This window comes from Ammospiza nelsoni, chromosome 8, assembly GCF_027579445.1.
Source record: "Ammospiza nelsoni isolate bAmmNel1 chromosome 8, bAmmNel1.pri, whole genome shotgun sequence".
In the NCBI taxonomy this organism is placed as follows: domain Eukaryota; kingdom Metazoa; phylum Chordata; class Aves; order Passeriformes; family Passerellidae; genus Ammospiza; species Ammospiza nelsoni.
This window is the reverse complement of record NC_080640.1, coordinates 29735050-29749708: the sequence shown is the minus strand read 5'-3', so window position 1 is coordinate 29749708 and position 14659 is coordinate 29735050.

The window sequence follows — 14659 nt, the reverse complement described above, 5'->3', positions numbered from 1 at the left end:
ATAGATGTCAACAATTGAACAGTGCAGGGAGTGGAAGAGTCACTCGTGTTTGTCCTTTAATCCTCCTTTATTTCCTTCTGGTCAATCTAAGTATCAAGCTGACTGATTTCTAACTGCACCCAGCAAAAAAGAGATTTGTTTCTTTTTACTCTCTAAATTTTAAGCCCGGTGTGGATTTTTAGAAAGGAATGTCTTTATGGAAATTGGCTATGCCAATGGACATAGAATTTTTGAAGGATGGAATTCCAAGAAGTTAGACTTCAATGCAGCACCTTATCTAAATATTCCCCACAGGTAGTTACATATTCAGCTGACTGCTGCTAAATGAATAGCTGTCCTGGAAACACTGTCTTTACACTTCAGAATATCAGAAACATTTTCTGGTTTAATTCCTTATACATAAGGAAAAGCAGAATGTGTTCCAATATGAATAGGACAAGAAAATGGGATGCACATGTGTGAGAAGTTGAACATATGTGTAAGTGCTCAAAGTATAGCAGCCTGTACTAATAAAAATTACAGATTTTTAAATTTTCAATTGCTTTTTCACTCTGAATGGTTGCTGAATGGCTTTCTCATCTTGTTTGGAAATACATTTTCTTTTAGAGCTTACACAGTATTTCAAACTGCACAAAATATTCCGTTCTTAGCTGTAGAGAACAAGTCATTATGCTGGAAAACTACTCTGTCTGCTTGAGTTTTCTACCAGTTTCTCTTAGCTATTACAGACAACTTGAAATACCTTCCTTTTTTGCACTTATGCCTATCTTGCGTCCATATTTTCTATCCTATAATCATATTATATTAAAACAGTATGGCAGTTAAAAGTGATTGTGGCAATGTATCAATGTTATTTCAGGAGTAACCTGGTTTTTCATTTTCTATTAATAGACAGTATTTTTATAATATGTTTTTTTTTTGGTCTTTTTTCTGGCAGTCATTATTTATCAAAAATTGTGAGGAATTGTGAAAGATTTTTGTGTATCTCCAAAAGGGGTAGCCCAGTGCATTTTTATTGGCTTTAGGCCTAAACTTCAGCTAGTGTGTGATCAAGTATACCGGAAAAATCCTTTGTCTATTGCTAAACCCTATGAAATTATAGATCAAAAGAGTTTTCCTATCTTACAAGGACTGTGGTACCATTCATGAGCTGAAAATGACTGTCAAAGTAATAAAACAACTACTGTTGTCAGGGAAAGATTAAAAGCAGCAGCTGGATTGTACACAGTCAACTTGAAAATCTTTCTCTGGGAAGGTAGATGCTTTAGAAAATGATCTGGCTTTTCAGTTGATATGCCATGATTGGCAGCCCTATAAAATGGCTACTGACACAGGAACTTACAAAAGAAAGAAGCCTTTTTTTCCCCTATAAAGAGCATATTCTGCTTCTTGCCTTCTCCCAGATTGGACTCTGCACTTGGAAGTGAGATGTAATGCAAGTGTCAGGGTGATGATGGCTGCCAGCCTTTCCTCTGTTTTATCCAATTTACCTATACTAGTTTTTTTTCCTGAAATAATTCCTGCTGTCAGTTTTCTGCAGCTTGTGTTTTAACCTATGCTCATTTTACTGTTTTAGCTTAGTTCCTTGAGTTCATCTGTACATTTTGCAATTCTCCTTAAATTCAGGATATTGCCACATCTGTTTCCATGTTATTTTTCCAAGATCATAATCCACTGGAACCGTACCAAATACTTTTAATCTCCATTCAGATTCTACCATTATGCCTGGTATAGAGGAGTGAATATTTTTAATTGTCTCCATACCTCTAGCCATCCTGATCCTCAAATTAGCATGTGTGCAATCTTTGAAACTTTGTTTATGCAAGGTCAGCATTAATGATTTCTTTAATTAGTTCCTTTCTTTCCATTTAATGATCTCTCTTCTTTCTAGCCATCCAGACTTTCTTGTTCTTTTGAACCAAGTAGATTATCTTTCTATCTGTATCACAAGATTTGGCCATCTGCCTTCCACTTGGTGATTTTTCCCAGATTGTAGTTGTCTTTGGGGTTTTCTTTCCTGGTATCTTTTTGATTTATATCTATTTCTTAATGTCTTCCCTCAAATATTTCTCACTACATAACATTAACTTGGAGAGTAGTTCATCTTTCTTGCATCCTGACAACACCATTGGAAATTAACTCAATGGTTTGCCATTGCTTTGCCAAAAGCTTTTTCTTCCTGCTTTCTGATTCCAGCTCTCCTCATGTTGTCATTTTGGGTTCCACATTCCCCTGGGAGCATTGCTGGATCTCTCCTCACCTCTGCTTGGCCACATTTGCAAATATAAGACGTGTTTGTGTTGTTTTCCCTTAGGATTATGTGCAATGGAGATAGGAAATGGACAGCTTTGTTTCACTGTATCCATTTTCTGTGCACTGGTCTTAAAGCCATTTATGTGTTTGGCTTTTATGGGTCTAAGAATGGGTGGGTGTTGCATAATTGGTCACATCTCAAAGCCACTGGTGGTGGCCATGCCAGGCCTGCAGAGTGCCCAGTCCATGAGCAAGGTCGAGTTCCTCTTGCTCATTCACACACTGGGCTCAGCACACACTGCCCCAGCTTCATGTAAGCTCAGTTCTTCCTATATGTGATGAGGATGGAAAACTTCAGCTGAGAGCTAAAATCTACTGTCCTTTCTGATCTTTAGTCAGTGCCCTGCCTGAGAAAAACATGCTGCCATGGTAGGTGACAGTTTCAGAAGGAATGGTGTTCAGGAGAGGGGCTGGATGCAGCCCCTGGCACAACGGCAGGCACTGATCCAGCCCCTGGGCACTTACCCTGCTCCAAACTCCTCTGCCCAAACCTACAAACACTCTGAGTGCCTTCAGCTTCTTCTGTGGCTCAGGCTCAAACAGTCTCAATCTCTAACTCTAACAACACCCTTGCTGACCGTGGACCTTGAAAAAGAAAAGAACAATATCTGAAGGGTTTTTTTCACATCTTTCTGAAGGGGAAATGCAGATAAAAGCAAAGCTCTTTGTGACTGATTTTTTTTTTTTTTTTTTTTTCACTATCTACTTGAAAGGCAGTGGGTCAGAATTAAGGCATTTTTGCTGCGGAGGAAACGTGTGGGATGTTGGCTGCAAGCCAGTAGCCACTAACATCCCCGCTGCACCAGGAATACTTGAATGAAGTGGGCGTCACCCTCGGGAGAGCAGGCATTTGGTAACAGACTACCTACATCAGAGGAAAACCTCTTCATTGAGATTCAAGCAGTAAAAATACTGAATGAAGATAAACGGGTTTGGTAGATTCTTCTGAGGGACAGTGGAAATGGAAGAATTATCATCCAGTCTGGAAGATCATCCTCTAAGCTCCTGTGTTTGTCAGGTCCCATTCATCCCCAGAGAAGAGATCCATACAGTCGCTGACTTTTCTGACAGTATTGAAGTTTTATCTTCCAGTTCTGTTTCCTCAACACAAAGAATGATGAAATAACATCTGGAGCTTTCAGACAGTAGTCCATGCTATCGTCAGTCTTCCAGAGTTTTTTTCCCAAAACCAGATTAAAAATCTGAAGTGTGTCAAAAGCCACTATAAAATATAATTTATTCAGACACTAATTCTTCTTGCGCCCAGCTGGATATCCACTGGGAAAAATAAAAGTAATTTCTAGAGTTTCTTTGTATCACTAGATTATGAATCTGAATGATCAAATAGAATACTCCCAGTGATATCATTGATATTTGTCCTAGTTAAGCTATCTTGCTGAGTCAGTCACCAGTGCTATCCAGTCAAAATATGAGCACATTTCCCTTGGATCAAGTCCATCATTACAACATGACATCTATGAAACAGTTTCTCTTTCCACCTCCAGTAACATGATAGGTAAGCTGCAGATTTTTTTTTTTGGTCTGAAACAGCAAATCTTGTTTCCAGTGTGTGTAACAGAAAGGAGATTTCCATCTTATTCCATCACTGAATTATTAGAAAGTAATATATTCATTTTTTTCAAACACAAAAATGACACCAATGGAAAAAAAGGAAGGAAGCATTTTGGGTAAGAGTGGGCAAAGGACAAAAGTGGCCATAAAAAGACTGAATGGCTAGAATAGAATATCCCAAATATTTTAAAAAGCTCTTCTCCTTGTAGAGAAAATAAAGAGATCCTGGATAAGTGACAAAGCTATGTCCATGTAAATCTAAATGTTTACATGGTAATAATAATTTGGATTTTGGGTGCAGTTGTGCATATTGGGTCTGGTCTAATAACACTGAGGTTGCAGAAAGCTAGGGGATCTATGACAGCTAGGTGACATGGATGAAAAATAAGTGAATTTGAGCAGGATTTGGGAAAACCAGACCCATGAACTGGAGCAGGTCTACCAAAGTAAGGTAATTATTGGTTTTAGTTTGGGTAATAGGTTTGTTTTGACAATCTGCCTTTCAAATTCTGGTTTTGGAAATGACCTGTACAAGGTATTCGTGGGCAGTTGATTTGCAATGTCCCACCCCCTGGGCAGAGAGCCTGGGGCAGGGGAAAACAACTTTAATGCCTCAGGGCTGCACAGTTCCTGTGGCTGGCAAACTGGAAATCACCAACCGACCTACAGAGCAGGTCTGGGTGGCTTGATGGCAAAAGTCTGATAGGAATCAAGCCTGAAAGATTAGGGATTCCACCCCACTTATAATGGGGTGGAAAAGTGAATTCTGGTTGCAGCTTGAAAAAAGGTGTGAGGCTGACAGGTGTGTAGTTAAGAGAAACTGGGAGAAAACTCAGGCTGCAGCCAGGAGAGCCCCTGGACTGACAGATGCCATGGAAGCAGCAGATCCAGCATAAATGGGGACATCTGTGAGAAGACACTGAACAGAGCTGGGAGTCAAAGTCTGAGATGAGGAGAGGGACCTGGAAGAAAGCTTAAAGGCAGCTAAACAGGAAAGAGGGAGGGAATGATGGAGAAGGTTTGGATGCAATATTGGAAGTTACTTAGACATTTCAGCAAGAAAAATGGTCTGAGGGAAAAATGCTCAGGAAAATGGAAGAAGAAAATGTAACTGTGATGACTTCTTCTGTAAAGAACCCTTCTTTTTCTGAGATCCTGGAGTGGCAAGCAGCAAATTAGCAAATCCTCAAAATTAATTTGGAAAGTAACCACACTATCTGCTCTGAGAGAAAAGTTTAAACTGTCTAACAGAGTTTTTCTAAGGAAAAAGAAAATGTGCCGGAGGGTTCAGTGTTCTTAAGACCAAGTGATGAACCTTTGAAAATAGGATTTTATAATGGAAATGCAGAGATCATTAACTATTGTAAGCACCTCTAAGAATGACACCTCTATAGTAAATTACATTCAAATTAATATAAAACTGTAAAGATTCTCTGACAGCTTTGATTATGTAAGTTGATTTTAGTAGTTAAATGTTGACTTTCTATAATGCATTCTCCAAATATTATACTGAATGCTGCATCATATATAACAATTACCATGTCACAGTGCTATTTTGTGTAAATTAAATTATTGACAGCAATATAATTTTGTATTCACTTTATTATTTTGATCCATTTTTCTGTCAAAATATACAATGACTCTTCACTAGATTTAGAAACCAGAAAAACTCTTTAGATGGTGAAGTATTATTCTCCATACATTATTTTTCCTTAGCCTGTAATGAGATTGGGGAAGGAGGGGGAAGCAACATTTCATTCCTCCTCTGACATTGTGTGTGTTTTTAGACATGTTGTCAACTTTAAATTGTGTTTCAATAATTGTGCTTATCAAAAAGTCTGCAAAGTCCATGGCAGGCCTGGTCAGGCTGTCCAGGCATGTGGCAGAGATGATGTTTTTAGTGTGCTCCAGCACAAGCACTGTCCTCAATCACAGCATGGAATATAATGTGGTTATGAGCATAGGTTATTATTATAGGCTGGACTTGATCATCTCCAAAGTCTTTTCCAACCTAGTTGATTCTTTGATTCTGTGATTCTATGATTATTCAGCCTAGCTTTAAGGAGATTCTATTGTACGTCCCAGGGTGAATACTTCCTGTTCCTTGATATCTCTTATGAGTTAAAGTGACAAACATCATCTGTGTGGAGCAGCTCTTTCTTCACACCTTCTTTTCCCACATCCTTTTGGGGGCTGGGGTGTGAGTATGGCAGCAGTGATTGTCCATCCTTGGATGCCTGGGGAGTGCTTGCAGGTTGTGGTTTTAACTACTTGTAATGCAGCACTTAGAGTTTTCTCATCCACCTTTCCACAGATGCACAGCCTGTTGGCTCCTTGTGACCTGCACCACACTGGAGTGCAGAAATTGGAACACAAGCTCTGTCTTCCTGTTGGATCTCAGCTCTTCTCCAGGCAAGTACCCTGACCCCCAGAAGACAGTGCAGCTGGCTCACTTCACATAAAACCCAAAGCCTTAATCATAAAGACATGGGGAGGCACTGAGAGTGACTCTGAAACAGGGGTTTGGGTGCTATCCTGTAAGATTAAAGAAATGGGCTGAGATGCTTTGAGGCAGAAAGGAAGACTGATACCAGCACATCACATACCATGGGCAAGGACTCTAACTCTGGGTACAAAAACTCCCTCCATTCTGAGTGGTGGTAAAAAGGCTCAGAAAATGCTAATTTTCTCAGCTTGTGCAGATCAGGGAGGTTGGGGTGCCCATCTCAGTGGGATTTAGTTATGGCTTAGGTACAACCAAGCCATAGCTATATCCTATATCTGCTTGATAATAAAAATCAGAGACATATTGGCACTCCTGAGAGCCTGGGAAGCAGTTTCTGGTCCCTGGACCAGTGAAGCACACTTGTTTGTGGCTGTACAGCTGTGGGCTACCTACCTCTTCAGTAAACTGGCCGGCCCAGGTCTGTGCCCTTAATGCCCTGTGAGCCTTAAACTAAAGATTATTTTTCAGATGCTCTTTGCAGTTTTTATTCAGCTGAGCATGTGGAATCAAGGGCACTGAGAGGAAAGCTGCAAGTTGCTAGCATGGCAGGGATAGGACAGGGGTAACTGGGAGGGAACTCTAAGTTCACCATTTTTACCAGTGCTCTCTAAATATGCCAAAGCTCATTTGTCTGTTCTCCTCGGGTTGGGAACACATAAATAAAATATACTTCCTTTCTGTGGCAGCACAAAATTACAAAAACTCATCTGATACTGATCAAATGCACTTAACCATTGCACATGTACTTAATTCAGTATGAAATTGTTATTACATTGTTATGTCTGCATGCACCAAATTCCCTTGTGCTCAGTGTTAAGGGACAGAAGCCCAGAAACACTTGGCAATCTCTCCTGGGAATTGCTGCTAATGCTGAAAGTAGATGTTGCTTCTTAGTCTAAGTCATTCATTTTCCCCTTTGCTTAGGCTGTTTGTTGTTGATCTACACTGCACATTCAAGATCTGCAGTGTGGTGGCAGTAGTAGTAGTGTGAACATGGAAAAGAATCTGTTTGCTTGAAGACTGATCTGTTTTTATATTATTCTGATAGAAAGGCACCAGAGTACCCTGCTAAGATACTGGTATTGACTTATATTCTGTAGGCAAACTGAGCTTTTTAACAATTACTGCAGACACAACTGTTGAAGTACCAAGTCAGAATGACCATTTTTGTTAGCTGGAACATTTATAAAATACCAAGAATCATCAATGGGTAGAAGAATTACTTTTTTCTAGCTTCTTGTCTAACATTAATAGCCATCTCTCCTTTGTATGCTTACTTTGTAAGGAAAGATCTTGTCTTTGCACTTTTCTGCATGTAATTTCATGTATCTTCCCCTCTATGAAGCTGTTTGACACACAAACACATTGCAGGAGTAGAGTTCTAACAGAACCAGCTTCACTTGGTACTAGACAAATAGACTTGGGTCTTTCTATGGCACAAGCTAAGCCTTGATGCTGATTTTCTTATTTGGCCTAATTTCTTGTTTGATCTGCCAGTGTGGGAGTTAATTGTATAAACATAGAAATATGGGAGATGGGGAGAAATACATTCTGTGCTGCCCTGCTCGGGTGGCTCTGTTTCTTGCTGGCTTTGTTAATGTGTTACTTACAGCAGTTTAAATGGCAGGGGGGATGAGGAACAGTTGGTGATGAAAAGGAGTTAATGTGAGAAGACATCAAGAAATCATATTGCACAATAGGAAATTGTTCTTCCCAACATATTTCTGTGCTAGCCCATGTAAGTGGGACTCCATAACAGTACCCTGTGCCTACACCAGGAAATGCAATGGCATTGAGTTCAGGTGTTAAACAAGTCTTTAACCAGGTTCATCTAATTTTGGCATTTGATTTTAGATGGCAGTCATTCCTCTTGATGTCTGAGAGCCCAGACATTGTGGTGATGAGCTAGATCTCTGTTAGCACCTCAGGTTACTAACCTGGAGAGAGGAACTATGCACAAAAGGAGGATTTAAAGCTACAACACAGCAAACAAGACCTAACACCTGATTAAGTTATCCTGAGAGCTGGGAAAAATGAACCTGCTGGGCAGGTATTCTCTAATGATGCTGTTTTGACTTTACTAGCCTGTCTTCTCAATGTATCCTCTATTTATTCAAAGAAAATCATCTGCTCCTCTCAGTTATTTCAAAGTAAAGTCACAAGAATAGCTTGTTCCCACTCTATTCCAAATATAGATGTTGGCAGCAATTGCTTAGATAAGGGGGAAGGAAAGGAACTACCAAGGAAGAGGAAAGACAGGAGGAGGAAGAGGGAAAAGAGAGCTGAAAAGGTTGGACAAGGGAGTAGAGAGAGACATGAATGAGAAGGGAGGTGAAAGAATAAGGACAGTATATCACAGCAGAGAAAACAAATCAAAGATAGCAACAAACTCCTGTGAAACAGGTGGAAGCAGCCCAAATATAGGATGAAAAGGGCTATGCCTGCCCTCAGGAGAACCTGGAGTTTTAGCCTTGAAAAGTAACCCAACTGTAAATAAAATAATGTCAAATTTTTATTCATTCAGATTATAGGGGTTACATGATCAGAAAACTCAAGCTAACTTATGCCACTTAAAAATCTGGCCCTAGAAATGTTAAAACAAAACATGTTGCTTATTTTAATCTCGGGGGGGGGGGGTGTTTGTTTGTTTGTTTGTTTATTTAATTCTCTGCTGCAATAAAATTCACTGTCTGTTCTGACAGAAAGCCATCCATTGAGTAACAGCTGAAAATGAATCTGAATCCCCGTGTCCTAAAGAATTCACAGTCAGGATGGTCTTCTGGTGAAACTGGAACATGTAGTAGTCATACCCTCAGGAGCAGAAAATAAATGCTGATAAAAACTAAGGAAAAGGCAGAACCACACACAGATTGACTTACCTAGAGCAAAGAGCTGAGGGTTTCCAAGGCTGAAGGCAAACTTCTTTAAGAAAAAAACACAGAGAAATGAGACATAAATGGAAACAGGTTCTGAGAAGTGGCACATAGAGCAAATGCAAACAAGTGCTTGGAAATTTAGAAGTCATGTAAGTGGCTCCAGCTTCCTTGGAGGGAAGTTTCTGGGAAACACCCCACAGAGCTCTTCTCAATCTCTTCTCAAGAGAAGACTGCTTAGAAAATGGTGTTAGAGGCTTGTTTTCCCTCCTGGTTTGCTAGAGAGAGATGTTATACCTGACTTTACTCGTTACTTGAGGATAAAAGCTATGGCCAGTTCTGAAGACACTGTTTCCTAGAAACTGAATGTGTCCAGAAACCCTTCTGACAGGCTTTCTGAACACTCAAACACTAGGTGATGGGACCAAGAGAACTGAAAATGTGACTCTTGCTACATTTCTTTTATTTCAGTCCTTCAAGGAAGAAGGCCACTTGCATCATGAAGGCACATGCTCGATTAGTCTCTCTATGGACTGAAGCGCCAGCCATGGGACAAGGCAGTATTTACACAAACACAGGAAGGCACGTTGGAGCAGGAAATACAGGGTAAGTGAAACTAGTTTCAGAAGGAAGGACTGGAAAGTGAAGCTTTGCAGGCAGACTATCACTATTTAGAAACAAAGTTGTCATTATTTTGAGTCTTGTCTCATGAATGACATGTGTATCCCAGCAATTTTCACAGTTGAGAAGCAACTTTTTTTTTTCTTTTTTTATTTTTTTTTTCTTCTTTTCTTTGTCCCCCCAGCAAGCAGCATGCAGAGCTGATATTTTAGCCTTTCAGCAGGGATGCCCCTCTTGTGGCTTGCTCTCAACACTTCACACATCGACATTGTTGGGGTTGTGGGGGTCACAGGGATCTCTGACTCAACAGGGCTAGAGTCTCTCTATAGGTAGCACGAGTGTGATGAAAACCTTCAGGGGTGGTATTATACGGTGAAAGAGCAGCAGAGCTCAGCCCAGAACATCGCTCTCTGCTCAGCTGCTGTGTCCTCGCTGGCTCCGGGAGCGCCTTTCCCCAGGAGAGGGCAGTGGAGCCCGCACACGCTCCGCGCTCCCCGCCCGACAGCGGCGGGAGCAGCCGCTCCCTCTTTCCGTGGGAAACTCATGGGGTGAGTGCAAGTAGGAGCACGGATTTTATATATATGCTGGAAACCGTGCACAGGAACATCCAGGAAACGTTCTGTGTATTTAATAACGGGAATAAGTTTTGAGCAAACAAGTTTGTTGCTGCTTTTATTTGACTGGAAGTTTTCTCTGTCACACATACTTGTTCACAGCCACACGAACTTAAACTAGTAGTTTATTGATTCCACATGGGTTTATTTAATTCCTATAGCCCGAATTAGAAAAAGTTATTGACATTTAAATAACCCTTCAGAATGCTGCTAGTGCTATCCTAAGCCAAGGACTCACAAGAAAGTTATTTACTTATTTCAAATTTACAGGCACTCATCCTAAGACAACAAGCAGCCTTGGCTGAAAACCACAGAGTGGTTTCAAGGTACTGTAATTAAGGGCAGACTGGGATGCCTTCTCTGCTCCTTAACCATCCCCTTCCCCTAGCATGCCAGCAGCCAGCCAGATGTTTTCTGTAAGTTCATGTTTACAGCAGGTTTCCCTGGCTGGATTCCAGGTTTTGGTGACTGGCCAGTGCAGACTAAGAGCCTATATCAGGCCTGTGAGGGGCAGGCAGGGCAGACTGAAGGGAAGTGGCTTTTGCCAGCAGCCTGGGAATCCAGCAGACAGCCCTGGCCAAAACAGAAGGTGAAATAGTAAACAAGCATTTCTTCCTTGAGGAAGACATGACAAAGACATGAGGACATGACAAATCTTTCCCCAGTGAAAAGGGGGAAATTTAGGAAACTCTGAAATTCAGCTTTGGAGAGGAGATTTTCTCTTTTACATGAAACATTAAAAACTCACCAACCCCAACATTAATCTAGGCCAGATTTAGGACAGACAGACATTCTTTGCTGTTGTCATTCATCTCCAACCTGAAAACAGCTCCCTGTTCCCAAATGAGTTCCTGCTCCCTAGGGCACCTGCTGAGCTGGGGCCACCTTAACCCTCCTGAAACAGCAGGATGCAGAGTGGAAGCTGCAGGGTGTGTTTCCCATGCAGGCCTGTTAGCACAGGAGGTCGGCTGAGTTTTGCTGCAAAAGCATAGTAACCCCCTGGAGAGATGACTCAAATGTGTGATGCTAAGCTGGTTAAATGTGTTGCCAGCTCCACAGATGATAAACTGCCTTTTCTTCCTCAGCACTCTCAACTCAGGTACAGAGGCAAAGATGATTTTATTTCTACAACTCCTGTCTCAGGTACCAGTGGTAGACAGTGACTGCAGGAAAATATATCCCCAGTGCAATGTCAGCTACCAGCTTGTTAAAAGGGTAAATACAGTAAATCCTGTTTCAAAGAAGCTGGGAGTAGGAGAGAAGTTCTGCCTTTCAGCTCTGAAACATCCTCAATCACTGCTATATCCACTAAGAGGTCATGCATATTCGAGGCTTTTGGTGTGATTGGGGATTTGGCAATTTGCACCAACAATCTGTCTGTCATATGAAGCCACGTGTTTTACAGAAATCAGTAGGATATTTCTGCATGTAAGGGCCATGGATGTCAGTGTGAGCTGGGCAGTCCAACCCTCAGAGTCTGCTGTAATCAGCCAAACAGGAATCAAAGGTACAAAGCACATGTAAAGCAATACAGCAAGGATATCTGAAAAGGGCCCAGAAACATTTGAGTTTCATCTGTCAACAACTTCCTGAAAATGAGCATTAAGTATGCTTCCATCTTGCCCCATACCAGATCCTGCTGCCATTGAGACAAAGCCCCCATTGAAAGATGTCAAGTGATTTGATTGTCCCTGGAAATTTATTTCATTCTTAAGAAACCTTTTAAAATTAACCAGCCAAGTCAACTACAGTAGTATTCCTCGGGTGAAGTTAAATTTTGTGTCGGTCTTTCATTCAATCCTTTTCCATAGTGGAAGAACATTAAATTTGCCAAGTAGTTCAAAGCTAGAGTTGATTCATGGTGGGATTAAGGTGGGGTGTGAAACCTTGGTCCTCCTTTTTTCATGATTTCATGTCATCTGTGGGCATATGGTATTTTGAATTAATACAAGATGATGTAGAATATCCATAAGCCCTAAATCTGAGATATCTGCAATGTTTTGCAGTAAGGAGCATACTGCACTTAGAGTTACTGTTTCTCAAATTCATGTAAAGTAACTCACCCCGCTGCACAACAGATTCCAATATTTTGTTCTTTCATAGTAGCGATTAGACCAATTATAGCTCAGCTATAACAGAAAGGCACAATACAATTGCTCCTACTTCTCAGTCAAATTTCCCAGAACCTGTCTCTCTGTCACATTTTTAAATTTTACTTTCAAATTGAGATGGTTTTTTAAATGAAAATATCTAGAATCCCACTGAAAGCTTGCTTTCAACTAAATCTCGTACGTCAAACTGTATTGGCTGTACATTAAGTGCTAGAGAGGACAGGTAACAAAAATTTATGTTAAAAACCACTGTTAAATATTTACTAATTGCTGTGCATACTTCCCTGATCAAGGCAAATATCTATCTTTATGCCTACTATTCCTTAGCAAATGCCCCTAAAAACCTTTACTTTTCCAGTGATGCTGTTGTCTAGTCTGGACTCTGCTGCCTGGACAAGTAATGAACCTGGAGCATCACCAAAGGCCAGGATCTGGAGGAAATGAAAGAGCCTTTCTCAGCTGGGGTGTGAGGTGTGGCGTGGATAAAGAAGGTCATGAGAGACACCGTGACAGTGCTTGGGAGCCAAGGCAGAAGGTAAGCCTATACACCATAGGGATGCCTGAGCACACCCCTCTTCTATGGCACGGGCAGTAATGTGTTAGACCTGTAAACATTGATATCTGCAGTTAAAAATGAAAGGGAAGAGTTTTTAGGCTTCCTATGTATTCTCTGGCTTGCTGCTTTGGAACAGGAATGCACTGTCATAATATCTCTCATATGTTGCCATGTCTTGCTGCTGCTTGGGTTGTCAATGGGTTGTTTTTTTCACTGCAGACTATTGAAAAGGGGCCTCGCACGCTACAGACCATATGTGAGAGTTGCTTTCCTAAATGCAGTAATAAACAGCCACGAGATGAAATATCCCCAAGTAATGAGATTAGTGACACGGGATACAGCTTTCAAAAATAATTACATCTGACACCCTCATCAGCAAGAAGATGTAGGGGCTGCAAGCTCTAAGCTTGGGAACAGCATATGAAAGATTGGCTTCTCCTGGGAAGGGAGGCACAAGGGAGGTTATTTTTAGTACTTTGGAGAAAAAAAAGAAAAAGCCAGAATTTAAGCACTCTTTGGGTTTGATACCCTCGTTATGGAGGAGATCGCGGAGAAATAAAGCAAAAGCGGCGGTGGAAATGTTACTGAGGATGGAAACTGTGGGAGCACGGGGTTGAACTGAGCAAAGCGGGAACGGGTAGGGTCAGAACGGAACGAGGGGCGGGGGGGCACTCCCGCCACCCTCCCCGTCCCGTCCTCGCCCGTGCCCGCCGATACAATAACAACCCAGCGACGGCGGAGCAGGCGGTTCCGTTTTCGCGACGGTATATATAGATCAGACACTTTCCAAAACAAGCAGCGCCGCCGAGTCGCTCTGTTCGGCGGCTCTTTCCACCCGTAATTCAGAAAGAAAAAAATTATTTTTTAAAATGACTTTTTCTTTGACAAAGGAGAAGCTCTATTCCGTGAATGCGGCTGTTTCCTGACCCGCCGCCGGCTTGCGGTTACAGGCTGCTGAGAAAGTGAGCGGGGTCTGGCGGGGCGGCCCCGGGACCTCCTCTGCTTTTCCGAACCTTTTAAAAATTTCCGGAACAAGCCCTAAAAGGGCAGGCGGGGCGGGGCCGGATCCTCGCCTTTTTAGGACAAGGGCCCCGCCACCGGAATACCCCCCTGGGCGGCGCGGCGGGCGGCGGCGGGGGCCGAGCGGGGCCGGGGCGGGTCGGGGCCGCCCCCGCGGGGCGCGGAGGGTGCGCAGGGAGGGGGTCGGGGCGGGCGCGGGCCGGCGGGTCCCACACGCGGCTTCCACGTGACCGGGCCGGGCCCCGTTCCTCAGTCCTTATATGGGCAGTGACGTCCCGGGCATTCAGGGGGCCCCCATAAATAGTTACCGCCAGACTTGTCCTCCAGCGCGAGCTGCGGCGGGAGCGCGGCGCTCCCGGGGCACCGCGGGCACCGCACCGCCGCGACGGGGCGGCCGCCCGCCCGCACATGCCGCGCCGGCTCCCCGCCGTCCCCCCGCGCTGGTAGTGGGAGGCAGGGGGAAGCGCCCCCTC